This window comes from Herpailurus yagouaroundi, unplaced genomic scaffold (assembly GCF_014898765.1).
Source record: "Herpailurus yagouaroundi ecotype Mexico unplaced genomic scaffold, PumYag 213, whole genome shotgun sequence".
NCBI lineage: Eukaryota > Metazoa > Chordata > Mammalia > Carnivora > Felidae > Herpailurus > Herpailurus yagouaroundi.
The window spans coordinates 5029055-5044081 of NW_024412444.1; the positions used below are offsets into that span (position 1 = coordinate 5029055).

General features: G+C 42.4%; 1 long non-coding RNA gene across 1 annotated transcript in view; it reads right to left on the reverse strand.

Moving 5' to 3' along the window:
- Window positions 1-14767, reverse strand: part of LOC121016899 (uncharacterized) — a 21459-nt gene extending 6692 nt beyond the window's left edge. The window contains exon 1 of the long non-coding RNA XR_005784517.1: window positions 14500-14767. This is a non-coding gene — a long non-coding RNA (uncharacterized LOC121016899). The remainder of the gene's footprint in view (window positions 1-14499) is intronic.
- Window positions 14768-15027: the final 260 nt, after the last annotated feature.

A 15027-nucleotide genomic window follows, 5' to 3' on the forward strand; every position in this document is an offset into this window, starting at 1 on the left:
TGCTCTACAGTTTTTTTAGATTCTATATTGTTTATTTCTGCTCTGATCTTTATTATTTCTCTTCTTCTGCTGGGTTTAGGCTGCCTTTGCTGTTCTGCTTCTATTTCCTTTAGGTGTGCTGTTAGATTTTGTAGTTGGGATTTTTCTTGTTTCTTGAGATAGGCCTGGATTGCAATGTATTTTCCTCTCAGGACTGCCTTCGCTGCATCCCAAAGCGCTTGGATTGTTGTATTTTCATTTTCATTTGTTTCCATATATTTTTTAATTTCTTCTCTAATTGCCTAGTTGACCCACTCATTCTTTAGTAGGGTGTTCTTTAACCTCCATGCTTTTGGAGGTTTTCAAGACTTTTTCCTGTGGTTGATTTCAAGCTTCATGGCATTGTGGTCTGAAAGTATGCATGGTATAATTTCAATTCTTGTATACTTATGAAGGGCTGTTTTGTGACCCAGTACATGATCTATCTTGGAGAATGTTCCATGTGCACTCGAGAAGAAAGTATATTCTGTTGCTTTGGGATGCAGAGTTCTAAATATATCTGTCAAGTCCATCTGATCCAATGTATCATTCAGGGCTCTTGTTTCTTTATTGACCGTGTGTCTAGATGATCTATCCATTTCTGTAAGTGGAGTGTTAAAGTCCCCTGCAATTACCACATTCTGATCAATAATAATAATAATAATAATTCTCTCTCTCTGCCCCTCCCCCGCTCGTACATGCACGCTTTCTTTTTCAAATTAAAAAAAAAAAAACATTTTTTTTAAAAGACCCAGTGAGTTATTATATGATAAGATTGATTTCCAAGGATAGAATCAAAAAAGTTGAAAATTTCCTTAATGGACTGCAAAGACAACTAACCTCATGACCAACAGTCTGTCTGATGACTAAATTCCTTCTGCTCATCTCCAAGTACACTAACCTGACCTTTAGTTTGGCCTACAGTTGAGGTCCCTAGAGGGTGTCTGTGGACACTTTGCTTCTGCAGCATTGCATTACGTTTGTCTCAGTGACAGTAACTATCTCTTCTGGTGACACTGGAGCCACACTGGTACCTGGTGGGATGTGAAGCACGTCTCCTTAATAACTTGGGACACTGAAGCCACCCTGCTTCCTTTCTTCCCTCCTAAAGTTCAAAGGCCCTAGTTTTGTGTCCTGGTCTCATTATTGCTGTTATTACTCTGTTAGTAATCTGAATGCCCAATGTGGGGCTCGAACTCATGACCCTGAGATCAAGAGTCACAAACTTCACCCACTGAGCCAGCCAGGTGCTCCTATCTTGGTCTTTTTTTCAATGCCAAATTCAATATAAAGTCTGAGGAAACGTTGGCGGGTGTCATGGGCAAATGAGCCCTTGACCTGGAAATAGGGGTGTAGGCCATTCTGAAGGCAAAGTCAAATCTATCTTGGAATAGCCTGATCTTTTTTTTTTTTTTTTACTTTAAAGAAAAGCTGGAAATCCCAGCTTTTCGAAGGATTTTTTTTTTAAGTTTTATTTATTTATTTATTTATTTATTTATTTATTTATTTATTGAGAGACAGAGACAGCGCGAGTGGAAGAGGGGTAGAGAGGAAGGGAGACAGAGAATTCCAAGCAGGCTCTGCGCTGTAAGTGTGGAGCCCAATGCGAGGCTCAAACCCGTGAAACCACGAGATCATGACCTGAGCTGAAACCAAGAGTCAGAAGCTTAACCAACTGAGCCACCCAGGCACCCCAGCCTGGTCTTAATAAGAAGCTTGATGCCTCGGTCAGTATTGCATGAGAGAGCACAGATAGGGCCCTTATTAATCTGACCTACGGATGACTTTTCCTTCAGGCTCTTATTCCCCTCCCCCCCACTGGCATTAACCATTTATTAAGTAATCTGGGTCCTTTGCCAGCCCACCTCTCTGAAGGGTACTGAAAAAAGACCCCAGCTTCGTTTCAGTCTTATCTCCATAAGGCAGACAGGAAAATAGCCTTTTGCTGTTTCCTCTTGATTAATAAAGAAGAGCCTTCTAAACCCCATGCTTTCTGCCTACGGGAGCAACAGACCATCCTAAAAATTAGAACAAAGGTCTTTGAGGTTCTGTCAATATGGAGCTGACTAAACGTGAAATACTAAGGCGATCAGTTTTGGTATAGACCAAGTTGTCATGACTTTTTCATCACGGAATCGCCCAGAGCTTCAGCGGTCAACATTACCATGTGGCATCTAAAGAGTTACAATGTGCCTGCTTTAATATCAGCCCTCCCCTTTCCCTGCCTTACGCCGTATGCACGCACGCACGCACGCACGCACGCACGGGGCTACGTAGAAGGCAGTGCCAGGTTTTGCTTTACAGTTTGTGAGACACTTTGATGTATATTAACTCCCTGGGCTTCACGGAAATGCCATGGCGGGAGGGGGAGGGGGTCTTCTTTTGCCCATTTTGCAGATGAAGTGAATCAGTCTTGCAAGAGCTTCATACGTTTATTTGCTTCTAGTTCCTCTGATAGAAGGTGAGGCCCTGGCCCCTGCATGTTTTTCTCGCCTCGGACTGGTCGCTCCCATTACTGTTCATCTGACTGAGGGAAAGCTATCACTGTTGTTTAGAAAAAACGAGATGCCGCCGTGGGCCAGGAGCCCACGGATGTCCCACGGTGCGGCGCTGAACATGTGAAAACACCAGCGTGTGTATTGATGCACCTGTGATGACTAGAAAGCATGCTGGAAGCACGTTCATACAACTGGGAACAGCGGTCCCTTCTGGAAAGGTGGAGGTGATGACGGATGGGACCAGCTTTGCCATTTATTTCACATACTTACATATTCTTTCACTTTGTCATGACAAAGGTTCATTACATCTGTAATCAGGTTTTCTTGTTTTTCTTTTTTTTTTTTTTATTAATTTTTTAGTTTTAACTCCAGTATTGTGACCATGCAGGCTTACAAGATAGTGATTTAATGGTTCTGTACATTCCTCTGTGCTCATCACAATGAGTGTGCTCTTAATCCCTTTCATGCCTTTCACCCATTCCCCCCCCCCCAGTTCAAATTTTCTTTTACTGAATATAAATAGCTAAAACATCTTCCCTACCTTAAATCCCTTTTTTCCTCCTGTCTCCAATTCTGTAGACCGGCAATGAGCGAAAAAGACCATAATTGTTCTCCATGTTAAAACTAACCCGCGGTGACACAGGTGCACATGACCCCATGGCACATCACACCTGCTCTTGTGCGAGGCAGTCGTGAATGTAAAACAAGGAATGAACAAACATTAATACCCTTGTGTGTGAAAGGCTCTTTGCATGGTCAGCCGCTGTGAGCCATAGGTACATGCAGAGAAGGCATCAGCAGCCGTGGCTCTACTGAGATAAATCCAGACCGCCGGACGAGCAAGCGACTTTCCCATGGTCACAGAAAACGCGTGGGAGAGTTGCAATGGTGCCTCTTCTGCACCGCCACGCCTCCTGGAAACTATCGTAACACAACTGTATTTCGGTGAAACGTGAAATCCAGATTAATCAGCATTTGGTTTCTACTTCTGCTCTTGTGAGACCTTTGCGTTGAATTCCTCCTGGCAATAATCTGTGTGATCCTCGCTTGGAGAAATAGGGAGGGTCCCCTGGGAGAAAAACAGGAGCCGTTGGTCAGTGTAATTTTGCTGTTGTTCAATATAAATTTTATTAGCTAAATAGAATTTTTGGTAGCAGAGGCATCGAGTGAGAATTAGTAACAGCAGCCCTCATGGCACTTCAAGCTGCCTCTTAGCCTCGTATGTTCATTCCTGCATTGTCTCTTCTGTTCCACTGTCCTGTCCTTGGCCCAGCCCTTCTCTCAAAGCGGGGACACAAAGGATCCCACCTGGGAGGAGCAGACGGGTTGCAACTCTAGAGACATCTTTGTTCCCAGATAATACTTCACATCCCCGCCAAGAAAGCCACTCCACTGCACTTAAACTACGTGACTTTTCCAGGGGGTTTGCACTCACACCTTGGGTAAATGGTACTTGAACCCTTAAGGAATGACCCCACTCTCTTATGTGAATCTACGGGTTTGTTAAGGACCAGAAAAAAATAAAATCCTGGAAGGCCACCACAATATTAACGGTGATGATGCAAGGCAAGAAAATTCCTAGTGATTTTTCACTTCTTTGTGTTTCTCTAGTGGTTTTCAGATCTTCTACAGGGAACATGTATCCGCTTTTTAGTCAGGATAAAGTGTAAATTGTTTTTAATTGTAAAAAGCAGGAGGCAAAGGCTTACTTGTAGTATTGTCCTTGCTGTATAACAAGGTGCTTTAAAAAAGAACTGGGGGGAAATAAGGCAAAATGTTTATAATGTCTGTTCCTAGGTAAAGTCCTTATGGTTGTTTTTGGTTTTCTTCCTATTTTTCTGTATTTGTCATATTCTCTCTCAAGAGCCTCTGCAGGGTTGTTACCCTTAAATAATAAACGTTTTTACAGGGTTGAAATTTGGTGAGGAATGTGTGCAGTGGGGTGGGGTAGGGGTAACTCTATGAAATTCCAAAATGTTGTTATTTTTCCTGCAGGAATGACGTCTACTCCTAATTCCTGGAATAGCTGAGGTTTCTCCAAGGTACCTAACTTATGCTTGGGGAGTAATACATTTATCTTTTGGGACCTAGCTCAAACACCCTCTTAATTCCTCCCAAACTGATCTAAGTTATGTTGCTCACAAAATACATAATGAGTCTCCCCTTCACACCAGATATGGTGATGGTGCTATTTGAAGGACACTGTCATCTTTGGGTGGTCTTCGTTCATTGGAGTGCCCCATTACCCTCACTCCCCCTCTAGACTTCTATCTCAGGGGCTACAGTCGTCAAAGGGGTCCAGACAGATACCACAAGTCCTTCCATGCTCTTCCATTCTTTCCTTCCTTCTTTTGCTCCACATCTGGAGCTAGGTTGATAGCTTCAGTCCCTATTAACATAAATGAGATTTCACATATGAAACAACACGCAGACCCTTTGGCTTAGCAAGTGACCTACTTCATTTTAAAAATGGTATTAAATGCAGTAGTTGGAAGTGAGAGCAGAAACCTGACGCAATTCCCATAAGAAAGGTCAGCATTACCTTCCTAAGTCTGAGTCCTCTGTCTCTTGGTTCATCCTTGAAATCATGACTGAATCTGATCTAGCCATCACTGCTCTGGAAAAAAAATTCCTTTGGCCAGCCGCATCTACTTGGAGACCTTATTTCATGAAATACTTAAGGTCTTTGGCAAACATCTATGAATTAACCTATTAGGCTAGATCCCCTTTTTTTTTTTTAAACATATAGAGTTCTGATTTTAGGTCTTTGTTGAAAACTAGAATTCTTTGCTTTAAATGAATATGTGAAACAAATCAAGGGAGGAATATTTTTTTTCTAGGAGGAGGAAACAGTGACTGTAAACTACAGATGTAAATCAGAGCAGCTTACCAGCCTCAAAAAAAGAAATCTGTTTTTGGAACTAAACATTCCTTCTTTGACTCAATACAGTAAATGCAATATGGTAACACAAACCATTTCAGTAAATACCAGCTCTAATAATAGCTGTGTATCCATTGGAAAGTATTTTTACCATGTGTGTACTAGCTCCCCAGCCATAGCCTTTATCAAGCAGAGCTAAACGTGTGATCACTCTGGCCCCGTTTCAGAGAAAGAAATGATTGATTGTTTGATCCCTGGAAGCATCAATACTGCTTAATGGGTCCTTAGCGTGAAGAATAATGGAGGAAAAAACACTGTGTGTCAGTTGATAGCCTCCATGGCTAAGGAGAAGGGTTTGGGGGGCGGGGGGAAGAGTAGAACAAGAAAAGAGATCTAATTCCCCAATTAATCTCACTCTGCTCTGACATAATTCTGGATGGCATAGAATAGTAAAACTCAGCATGCCCCATATTCACATTCTTCTCCTCCATCCTGTCTCCTATCCATCTCTGTCAGATTTTTCCCTATAGAACGAGGACAGGATTCCTCAAGGACTCGTGAGAGAGAGAGAAAAGAAGGAGTCCTCCCTAAATTTTGTAGTATATGATTCAGTTTTCACCTGAAGTTATCTCTAGGTGGTCCTATGAGGTTAAAGGTATCCTTGTCACAGTGCTTTTAAATATGCCCATACTCTCTAAATTCACTTTAAAAAATGGAGCCTAATTCCCACTCCCTTGAGTGTGGGTTGGATTAGGTGACTTGATTCTAACTAATGAAATATGGCATGAGACTTTTGAAACTAAATCAGGAAAGTTATAGCTCCCCTACCCCCTCTTGTCACTCAGTCTCAGGGAAGTCAATAGTCGTATCAAGAGAACACTTAAGTGGTCCTGTGAAGGAGTCTGTGTGGTGAGGGACTTCTACCAAGAACCTGCAAGGAACTGAGTCCTATGGCCAGTAGCCACATGAAGGAGCCATCTTGGAAGCAGGCCCTCCCACCACAGCCGAGCCTTCAGATGACTTCCGTCCAACATCCTCAGGAGAGACTGAGGTCAAACCGGTGAGCTCAGCCACTCCCTCTTCCAAAGAAACTTCATGACATCATAAAAATGTGTTGATCTAACTGCTGAGATCACTTCATTGATAACTTTTCTCTTGGGGGCTAGATAAGAGCACATTCCTCTTGAGTGAGTTGTCTACGAATTTAAACCTTGGGCTTGTTTCTGATTTACTGTGAAGAATTGTGTACCTTCATGATTCTATATTTGAGGGAGATGTGGGCTCCCCAGCTGCTTTTGTATAGACGTAGTCACTTTCACATCATTCAGCTGTGTCCTTGCCACCTATGATGGGGTAGACACCAGCTATCCTATCAGCTCGTTTTATTTTGTTTTTATTTTTTAGAGAGAAAAAGAGAGAGAGCATGAGTGGATGAGAGGGGAAGAAGGAAAGAGAGAGAGAAGAGAGAGAGAGAATCTTAGGTAAGCTCCCTGTTCAACACAGAGCCCAAAATGATGCTTGGTCTGACAACCCTGGGATCATGACCTGAGCCAAAATCAAGAGTCAGATGCTCACTGACTGAGTCAGCCAGGCGCCCCTCAGTCACCTCATTTTATAGATATGTCAAAAGTGGCCTAGTTGTGTCCCAAATGACAGTTAGTAGCAGAAATATCAGTGTTTGATTAGGATGGATAACTTCAATCGTTTAGATGTGGTAAGTTTTAATAAATGGAGTAGTATCAGGGACCAGAGTTCCTCTTAGAAAGATAACTGTCTCTGTTTGAAAAAAAAAAATACCTTGATGAGTTTCCAAAGGAAAAGATAAGGCTGGGGCACCTGGGTGGCTCAGCTGGGTGAGCATTTGACTGTTGATTTTGGCTCAGGTCGTGTTCTCATAGTTTGTGAGTTCCAAACCCCATGTTGGGCTCTGTGCTGACAGCATGGAGCCTGCTTGGTAGTCTCTCTCTCCCTCTCTCTTTCTCTCTGCCCCTCCCCCGCTCATGCTCTCTCTCCCACTCTCTTTCTCAAAATAAATAAACTTAAAAAAAAAAAAGAATAAGATTTTCTAGTGTTAGGTTTTTAGCGGTTTGAATTTCAGCGATAGAAATCTTCTATTACGTCTATCTCTGTACACATCTTCTTCAAGACTTTCAGTAAGTGCCCTGGTTGTGTAAGAGATTCATTCAAAGGAAATTAAGAAACACCAAGAAGGCATGGGAACTGAGGTGGCAGAAGATTGATCCAGACCTGGAAATTCGGGGCCATGGTGATTCACAAACACCTAAGTCCCCAAGGAACTGAGAGAAGTCTCGGGGACAGCAGTGGACTCTTCGGAATCTGTGAGAAGCACATGTGGTTCAAACAAGGGAGCCAAGGTGATCCCTATATTTTGTGCATAGCTCATCTGAGCCTTTCAAATGATTATGAATCCAAACAACGGAATTTTGCTCATGGTCACATGTTTTCCTTTGCTTCTATGTTTGGAGATCTCTCACTCCAGATTGTGATGTAACTTGGGCTTTATTTTTTCATGACTTTCTCTGCAATGTACGCATAGTGATTATCATCTCATACCATGAGCCCATCCTTTGTGTATCCAGTGTGTGTGTCTCTTAACTTGGTCTCACGTTTTACACACATTAATCTACATGTCAGCTCTAAGAGGTAGACTCCAGTACTATCATCATTTTAGAGATAAAGAAACTGAGACGTGGTGACGTTGCCTAAATGTCCCAAGACACACAGCTAATAGGAATATTGGGATTCAAATTTGGCCTTGTTCAGCTGAATAGCCTCCCCTGTTGAGTGAGGTGCTGAGCTGTCTTCCCACCGAAAAGGGGTGAAATTCTGCAAAGGGTCTCAAGGAGGAAGAGGCCTGTCAGGAAAAGGCCTGACAACAAAGCAGTGGGTTGGAGGCCAAATAGAAAATAACACGCAGCCAAAATGGATTAAACAAAATGTGTTAAGTCAATACCTGAACAGGAGAGATCATTGATGTCAGGAATCATCTAGAAAGGCTTCTTGGAGGAGGTGGGATTGGAGATGGGTGCTGAAGAATAGAACCGAGGGAGGCAGGAAATATTCTAAGCAGGGACACATCAGGGCGATTACAGCCAGACAGGTGGGAATGTTCTGGCATATTTGCAGGACAACCTGACCCACCTAGGGTAGAGTACAGTTGCTGGTGTATCGGAAGAGAAAGCTGGATGAACGTGGAGAGAAGATGGGGCATTAGGAGAGATCGTGGCTGCCGAGGGAAGAACAGGGAGGAGCCTAAGACTCTGGAGCTGGGCCACGCTGGCTCAGAGCAGTTTGCATTTGGGGCTCCCTTTGCTCTTGAGATGCTGTAATATCCTGCTGAATCCTGTTTCCTTCTAGGAGCAGGTTCATTTCTTACTCTTCCCAACATCTGCCCCCATTTGTAGCATGGTACCTGATGCAAGAGGCACTCATTGAATACGTGAATGGTCAAAATATGAAGAAAGAACGTAGAGTAATGGTAGAGTCAGATACACCTGACTGCCCACTTCCTTTTCACTTATTGTCTTGGTACCTTTGGACATGTTTCTTCCCAAACCTCAGTGTCCTTGTCCAGAAAACATGATGAATAGCAGCTACAACCTCATTGGGTTGTTGTGTTAGATGAAAAAAATGTGTGTAAAATATTTACTGTGGTGCCTCCCACAAAATAAGCTTTCAGTATGATGTGTTAATGTCATGAATCAGCTATAGGGAGTCCAGACCAAGAGAAGAGAAGCCCTAGAAATTCGGAAAAATCTTAGGAGAATGGTAAACCTTCCTCAGAAACCAGGATAGGGCCTCAAGCTAAATTTTGGCTAAGTCTCAAAGTGGAATGTTGACCTCAGCTGGCCTCTCCATTATAATTGGAGAAACGCCCCGGACTGTGATGGTGGAGGGTCTCGAATGTTCCGCCAAGGATGTTGTGGAGTAAAGTAGTGACAAGACTGTATCTCTTTCAGAACAATAGATCTAGTGGCCATGTGAGTGATGGCTTAGGGAGTAGCAGGAGTACAGAAGTTCATGGAGAGGCCACTGCAATAGTCCTAGTAGAGGTGATGAAGATTTGCAGTAATGCTCTGATTATGAGAATGTAGAGAAGTTTGAATTAAGAGGCTATGACAAGAAACTACCCTGGACTTAGAGACTGTATGTATATTGAATACTATACTGAATGTATATTGAATGTATATTGAAGCTAGATAAGGGGAGAAGGCAAGAATAACCGGGGTTTATTTGAGCATCTGGCTGGCTGGTAATACTGGGGACGGGAGCAAGGACAAAGGCAAAATACATGAGGATTTCAGTTAGGCAACTGGATGATTCCATTAACCAAAAGAGAAATTAAGAGTGGATGGGTCTCATCCACCTCTTTATAATATTTCCTTTTAGGAACACTTGCCCAGACATTGAAGGATGTCTCTGACTTGCTCAACTTCCAATGGACTTTACCCCCAACCAAAAAAAAAAAAAAAAAAAAAAAAAGGGAAAAAGAAAATGCCTTAAGATGGTCCTCTTATTTCACCTGGCACCTCTCTCCACCCTGTATTTCACCTCTAGTCTTGGAAGAGAGAACTTTGCCTCGGGGAGGCCTATAGTTACAATGACTATTTCTGTGTCATAGAAAATCTTCCTCCCTCCAACTCATGACCCACTCACAAGAAGAAAGATTCAAATTAGGTCAACAATAGAGTGAAATTTCTACCAGCAAAAGAATCTGTGATTGGACTTGGCTTGTATGTGCATGTGTGCATGCGTGTGCATCACCCCGGATCCACACACATAGAGAAAAACACAGATACAGAACACACAGCACTTTAGAAAACTCCCTTTGAATCAGTCTTGGCATCACCATGGTAACATGAACAAAAGCCGTCCTCCTAATCATGGAGGGGAAACCTGCGGTTTTGCGATAGGCACCCCTCAGGAGGATTTCAGCCACCCTGGGACCATTTCAGCCTATGACCCTCCAATAACCTCACGGGCTCTGTTTATCTCAGACTCTCTCTAATCTTCGTCCTATCTGTTCTTTCGATCAGCCTTCTCCTAGGACCACGGCACTCCAGCTCTCGTGCTTGGCCGTGGTTCTAATTTCCGGGGGGAAAATGGTTCTCACTAAGGTTCTTTTGACCACTGCAAGTGGGGCCTTTCCTCACTTAGGGGATTGTGGCACAGAAATAAAATAATTCTGCTGGACTTTAAAGTTATTTGAAATTATATGTCATTTTAGAACTAATCTTTAAAAAGAGGCTTCAAAATGCCAGCAACATCCATTTCTCGGGTTACTTATGCATGCACTCATGAAAATGACGTGTCTGTGACCTACAGACTCGAAATACCAAGTCAAAGGTCTGCTACCTGTGTGTGAGGTTGAAGAAAGCCTACTCGGTCCCTGCAAAAGAAAATCAATCTGGCCTTTATTATTTTTTTTGGAAGAATCAGAAATAGCATTCATTAGAGAAACCCACTTTGCTCCAACTCCAAAGGGATTTCAAATTCTCCAAGTGTCTTAAATATTGTATCTCTGGTAATAGTTGTCCTAAGGGAGAGGTCCCTTCTTCCAAATAACATTTAAAAAATCTTCGAAGGCTTCTATCTGCTAAAACTGATATGAAAATTGCATTTTACTTAAGAAATCATCTTTAAGTGCCAAACCGTTTTTTTTTTTTTTCCTTTGTCTTGGATATACAGCATTACCTACAAATGTCATTCTAACCCTTTAAAAATCAATGATTTTCATTTGAGGAGCAGTTGAAACAGAACTTGTTCTAATGAAAAATTTAACAGTGTATTAATTTCAGGGTTTTACAGTGAAGGTAGGCATCTGTGTATTCATACAAACGTATGCACATATATGCTTATATGTACAGGTGCATACGTACACATAATTGTGTGTAAGGATACATGGGTATTATACGGTACAGAGGTAAAGAGGATGGGGTCTGGAATTAAACTGTCATGGTGTGATTTCTGCCTCCCGTGTGACTTCGTGTAAGTTACTTCTCTGCCTCTCAGTTCCATCTGTAAAATGGGAATAAGGATAGCAACTGCGTCATAGACCTGCGTGGTAATTAACAAGTTAATAAACACTTCATGCTTAGAGCCTGCCACATAGTAAGCGCTCAGTAGATATTAGCCAGTTTTATTAGAAGTAGTCTAAATGACCGATATTTTAAAAAATTGACTTCCCTGCAAAGAAAAAACATTTCACTTACCGGTGTGCTTTGCATAGTGTACCAATTAGTAATGGTAATAGGTAGCCTCTTGCTGTCATTTGCTGTGACAGGAGAGCGAGAATAAATGGTGTCCTTCTACTGTGGTATTCTCTGCTTTCACCCCTCTGAGAGTTGAATCTGGTTCCAAGGTTTTCTTTTTCTTTTTAGTATTTATTTATTTTTGAGAAAGAGAGAGAACACAAACAGGGAAGGGGCAGAGAGAGAGGGAGACACAGAATCCGGAGCAGGCTCCAGGCTCCGAGCTGTCAGCACAGAGCCCAACACAGGGCTCAAACCTGTCAACTTGGGGATCATGACCTGAGCTGAAGCACACGCTTAACCAGCTGAGCCAACCAGGCACCCCTGGTTCAAGATTTTCTTTTGCACAGTTAGCCGCTCAGGGGGACATTCCACCCTTAAAGGCTTCAGCTTCTGAAGGAGCAAGTGAAATCAACACAGAGAAACCTGGTGCAGGGCGGTGACTCTTTGGAATTGTTGGCAGTGGTCCGGATGGTGGTGTTTGACCCTGTTTTGAAAATTCTTTTCGTTGTTGGTGTCACCAGAAAGAATGTAGAGATTCTAGAATGGATACGTATGATTCAAGCAGGGTTGGAATTTCAGAAAAGGCTCTCTCCCGGGAAGATGATTTGTAGGGGTGCTTGTTTTGAACTTCAGAGTAAGTGGTGGTTGATGATGACAGGGGTTGCGGTGGTGAGCCTTTCTTCAGTTTATTAGTATCTCGGAAGTTACACACATACCGCTAATCTTAACAAAATCTGGACTCGGGAAAAGGTAATGGAATGAAATAAAGTTAAGAAAGAGGGAGTGGCTCCTGTACCTTGAGCTCTCCCTCTGGGTCGAGGACTGGCCTCAGCACGTCCCTTCCCTACAGAACCACCCGGGGAGGGCCCAAGGAGGCCTCTGGTAGCCTGAGGTTCAGTCCACATTTCTACTGTTGGGTTTTTAGACAGCTTTGAAATAACACTGTTCTCTGGCCATGTAGAGAGTGCTCTTCCGCTCATTTTTAATAGACTTTATATTTAGAAAGCTTTTTTTTTTAACAGACAAATGGAACAGATAGAACAGAGGGTTCTGATATACCAGGTGCCAAGTCTCCCATTTGCTAATATTTTAATTAGTATGGTGCATTTGTTACAGCTAATGAATCAATATTGATGTATTGTAATTAACTAAAGTCCGTACTCTATTCCTATTGTCTTAGTTTTTACTAATGTCTCGCTCTGCCTTTTTTTAAAAGTTTATTTCTTTCTCTTAGAGAGGGGGAGGGTGCAGAGAGAGAGAGAGAGAGAGAGGGAGAAAGAATCCCAAGCAGGCTCTGCACTGTCAATATCACGAACCATGAGGTCGTGACCTGAGCCAAAATCAAGAGTCGGATGCTTAACGGAGCCACCCAGGCACCCCTGTCTTTTTTTTTTTTTTTTCTTAACCTAATGTCTTTACTTTATTCAGATTGTCTTCGTTTTACCTAAAGCTCCAGGACAGCAGATGACATTTAGTTACATATCTCTTTAGGTTCCTCTTGGCCCCACTTTTCCATATAGCGCTTTTCAGAGGGAACCCCCTGTATACAGCCCACATTTAAGGAGTGGGGAGTCCTGCTCTCCCTCCTTGAGGGCAGAATGTCTACATAAATTATTTGGAGTCCTTCTTCATGGGAGAATTGTAAAGTCATTTTTCAAGTGAGTCTGTACGAGAAAATTGGCCAAAGAGAAAATTATGCTCAACAGATGTGTAGAGACGAAGAGGAAGTATTGAAAATAACAAAGAAAAAAAGAAGTCTGAGGAACATTTTTCATCTATTTATAAAATCTACTGAATGATCAGGCAAGGGCTTAGAAATATGTCCAAAAATGTTAATTGCTTATAATACCTAAAAACAGAAAGCAAGTAAAATATCCAAAAAATCATGGTATAATCATATAGCTGTAAGTCAAAACCATTTTTATATGTGTATATATAAAATTTATTGGCATAGAAACAATCTGCTGGTAAATTAATTATATATAATATGAGTACCCTCATGTAAGTACACACACCTAAATGCTTAAATGGGTATACACGTGTATAAAAATATACTTACGATCTAAGTATATTATATACGTGTGTGTGTGTGTGTGTGTGTGTGTGTGTGTGTAAACATCTGCAAGGCTAGCTTATACCAAAAAAAAAAAAAAATCATTATCTCCAGCTGGTAGGCTTATATGTCATTTAGAATATTCCTTTTTTTTTAGAGTTCATTTACTTACTTACTTATTTGAAAGAGAGAGAAAAGAGAGAGAATCCCAAGCAGGCTCCACGCTGTCTGCATGGAGCCCAACCCAGGGTTCAATCCACGAACCATGAGATCATGACCTAAGCTGAAACCAAGAGTTGGACGCTCAACCAACTGAGTCACTGAGGCACCCCTAGAATATTCCTTTTTAATACCTGTACATACTTTCTATTTTCTTCAATATTTTTTATTCTCCCAGTAAAACCTGAAAATTAACAGTAAAATTGCTTAAAACAAAAGGTATACTGACAAATAGAACACTAGCACATAGTGTTAGTAATCCAAATCATTAAAAACTCACTACATAACAGCAGTTTCTAAAACCCCTACTAGGACTTGGAGTAAAGACGGAGGGCAAGAACTTCACCAGCGCTTTTATGCTATTTCTCTAACACCGTTTATCCTGACCAGCGAGCCCTCCATCCATCCAGGGACACTAGACTCCGAGACGCCATGGAATAACGTGCTCAATGTCCCCAGCCTTCTCCCATCTCCTCTGTTGCCCCGTGTGCCTTCCTTCGGCTCCTCACAAAGCCTGGAATTCCCCCACCCCCTCATCTTCCTGTTGTCTATTACCTGGTTCTTACCGGAAGCTCCCTTGGACTGTTGTATTTTCATGATGTTCCCCAAGAGCTGGCAGGGCTTATTTTTCTTCTAGTCGGGTACCCCTGGTGCCTGGGGTCATGCAATGTATGCATTTGGTCCTTGGCAAATATTTGTTGACGCCCATGACTACCTGGAGTCAAGATATAAAGGTGTAGCAGGTGGGATTGAGGGAACAGCCAATATAATACAAACAACATTAAAAACCCAGCCACTGGAGCCAGACTGCCTCTGAGCTCCGTTGCCCACGAGCTGAATCATCTTGAACTCCTTCCTCACCCTCTCTGAGTCAGTTTGCTCCTGTGTAAAAAGGGAGTGATGATGGTACTTACCGCGTAGAGGTGGTTGAGGGGGGAATGAGCTGAGTCATGTGAAGCACTCATGGTTTGCAGGTCATCAGACAAGGTTGGCTGTTATCACAATTAGCTGGTTTGTGCACTTTGCCTTCAAAATCACATAGGGTGGGAGGGCAAAGTCTGTCTCACAGACCACTGTGGTGCC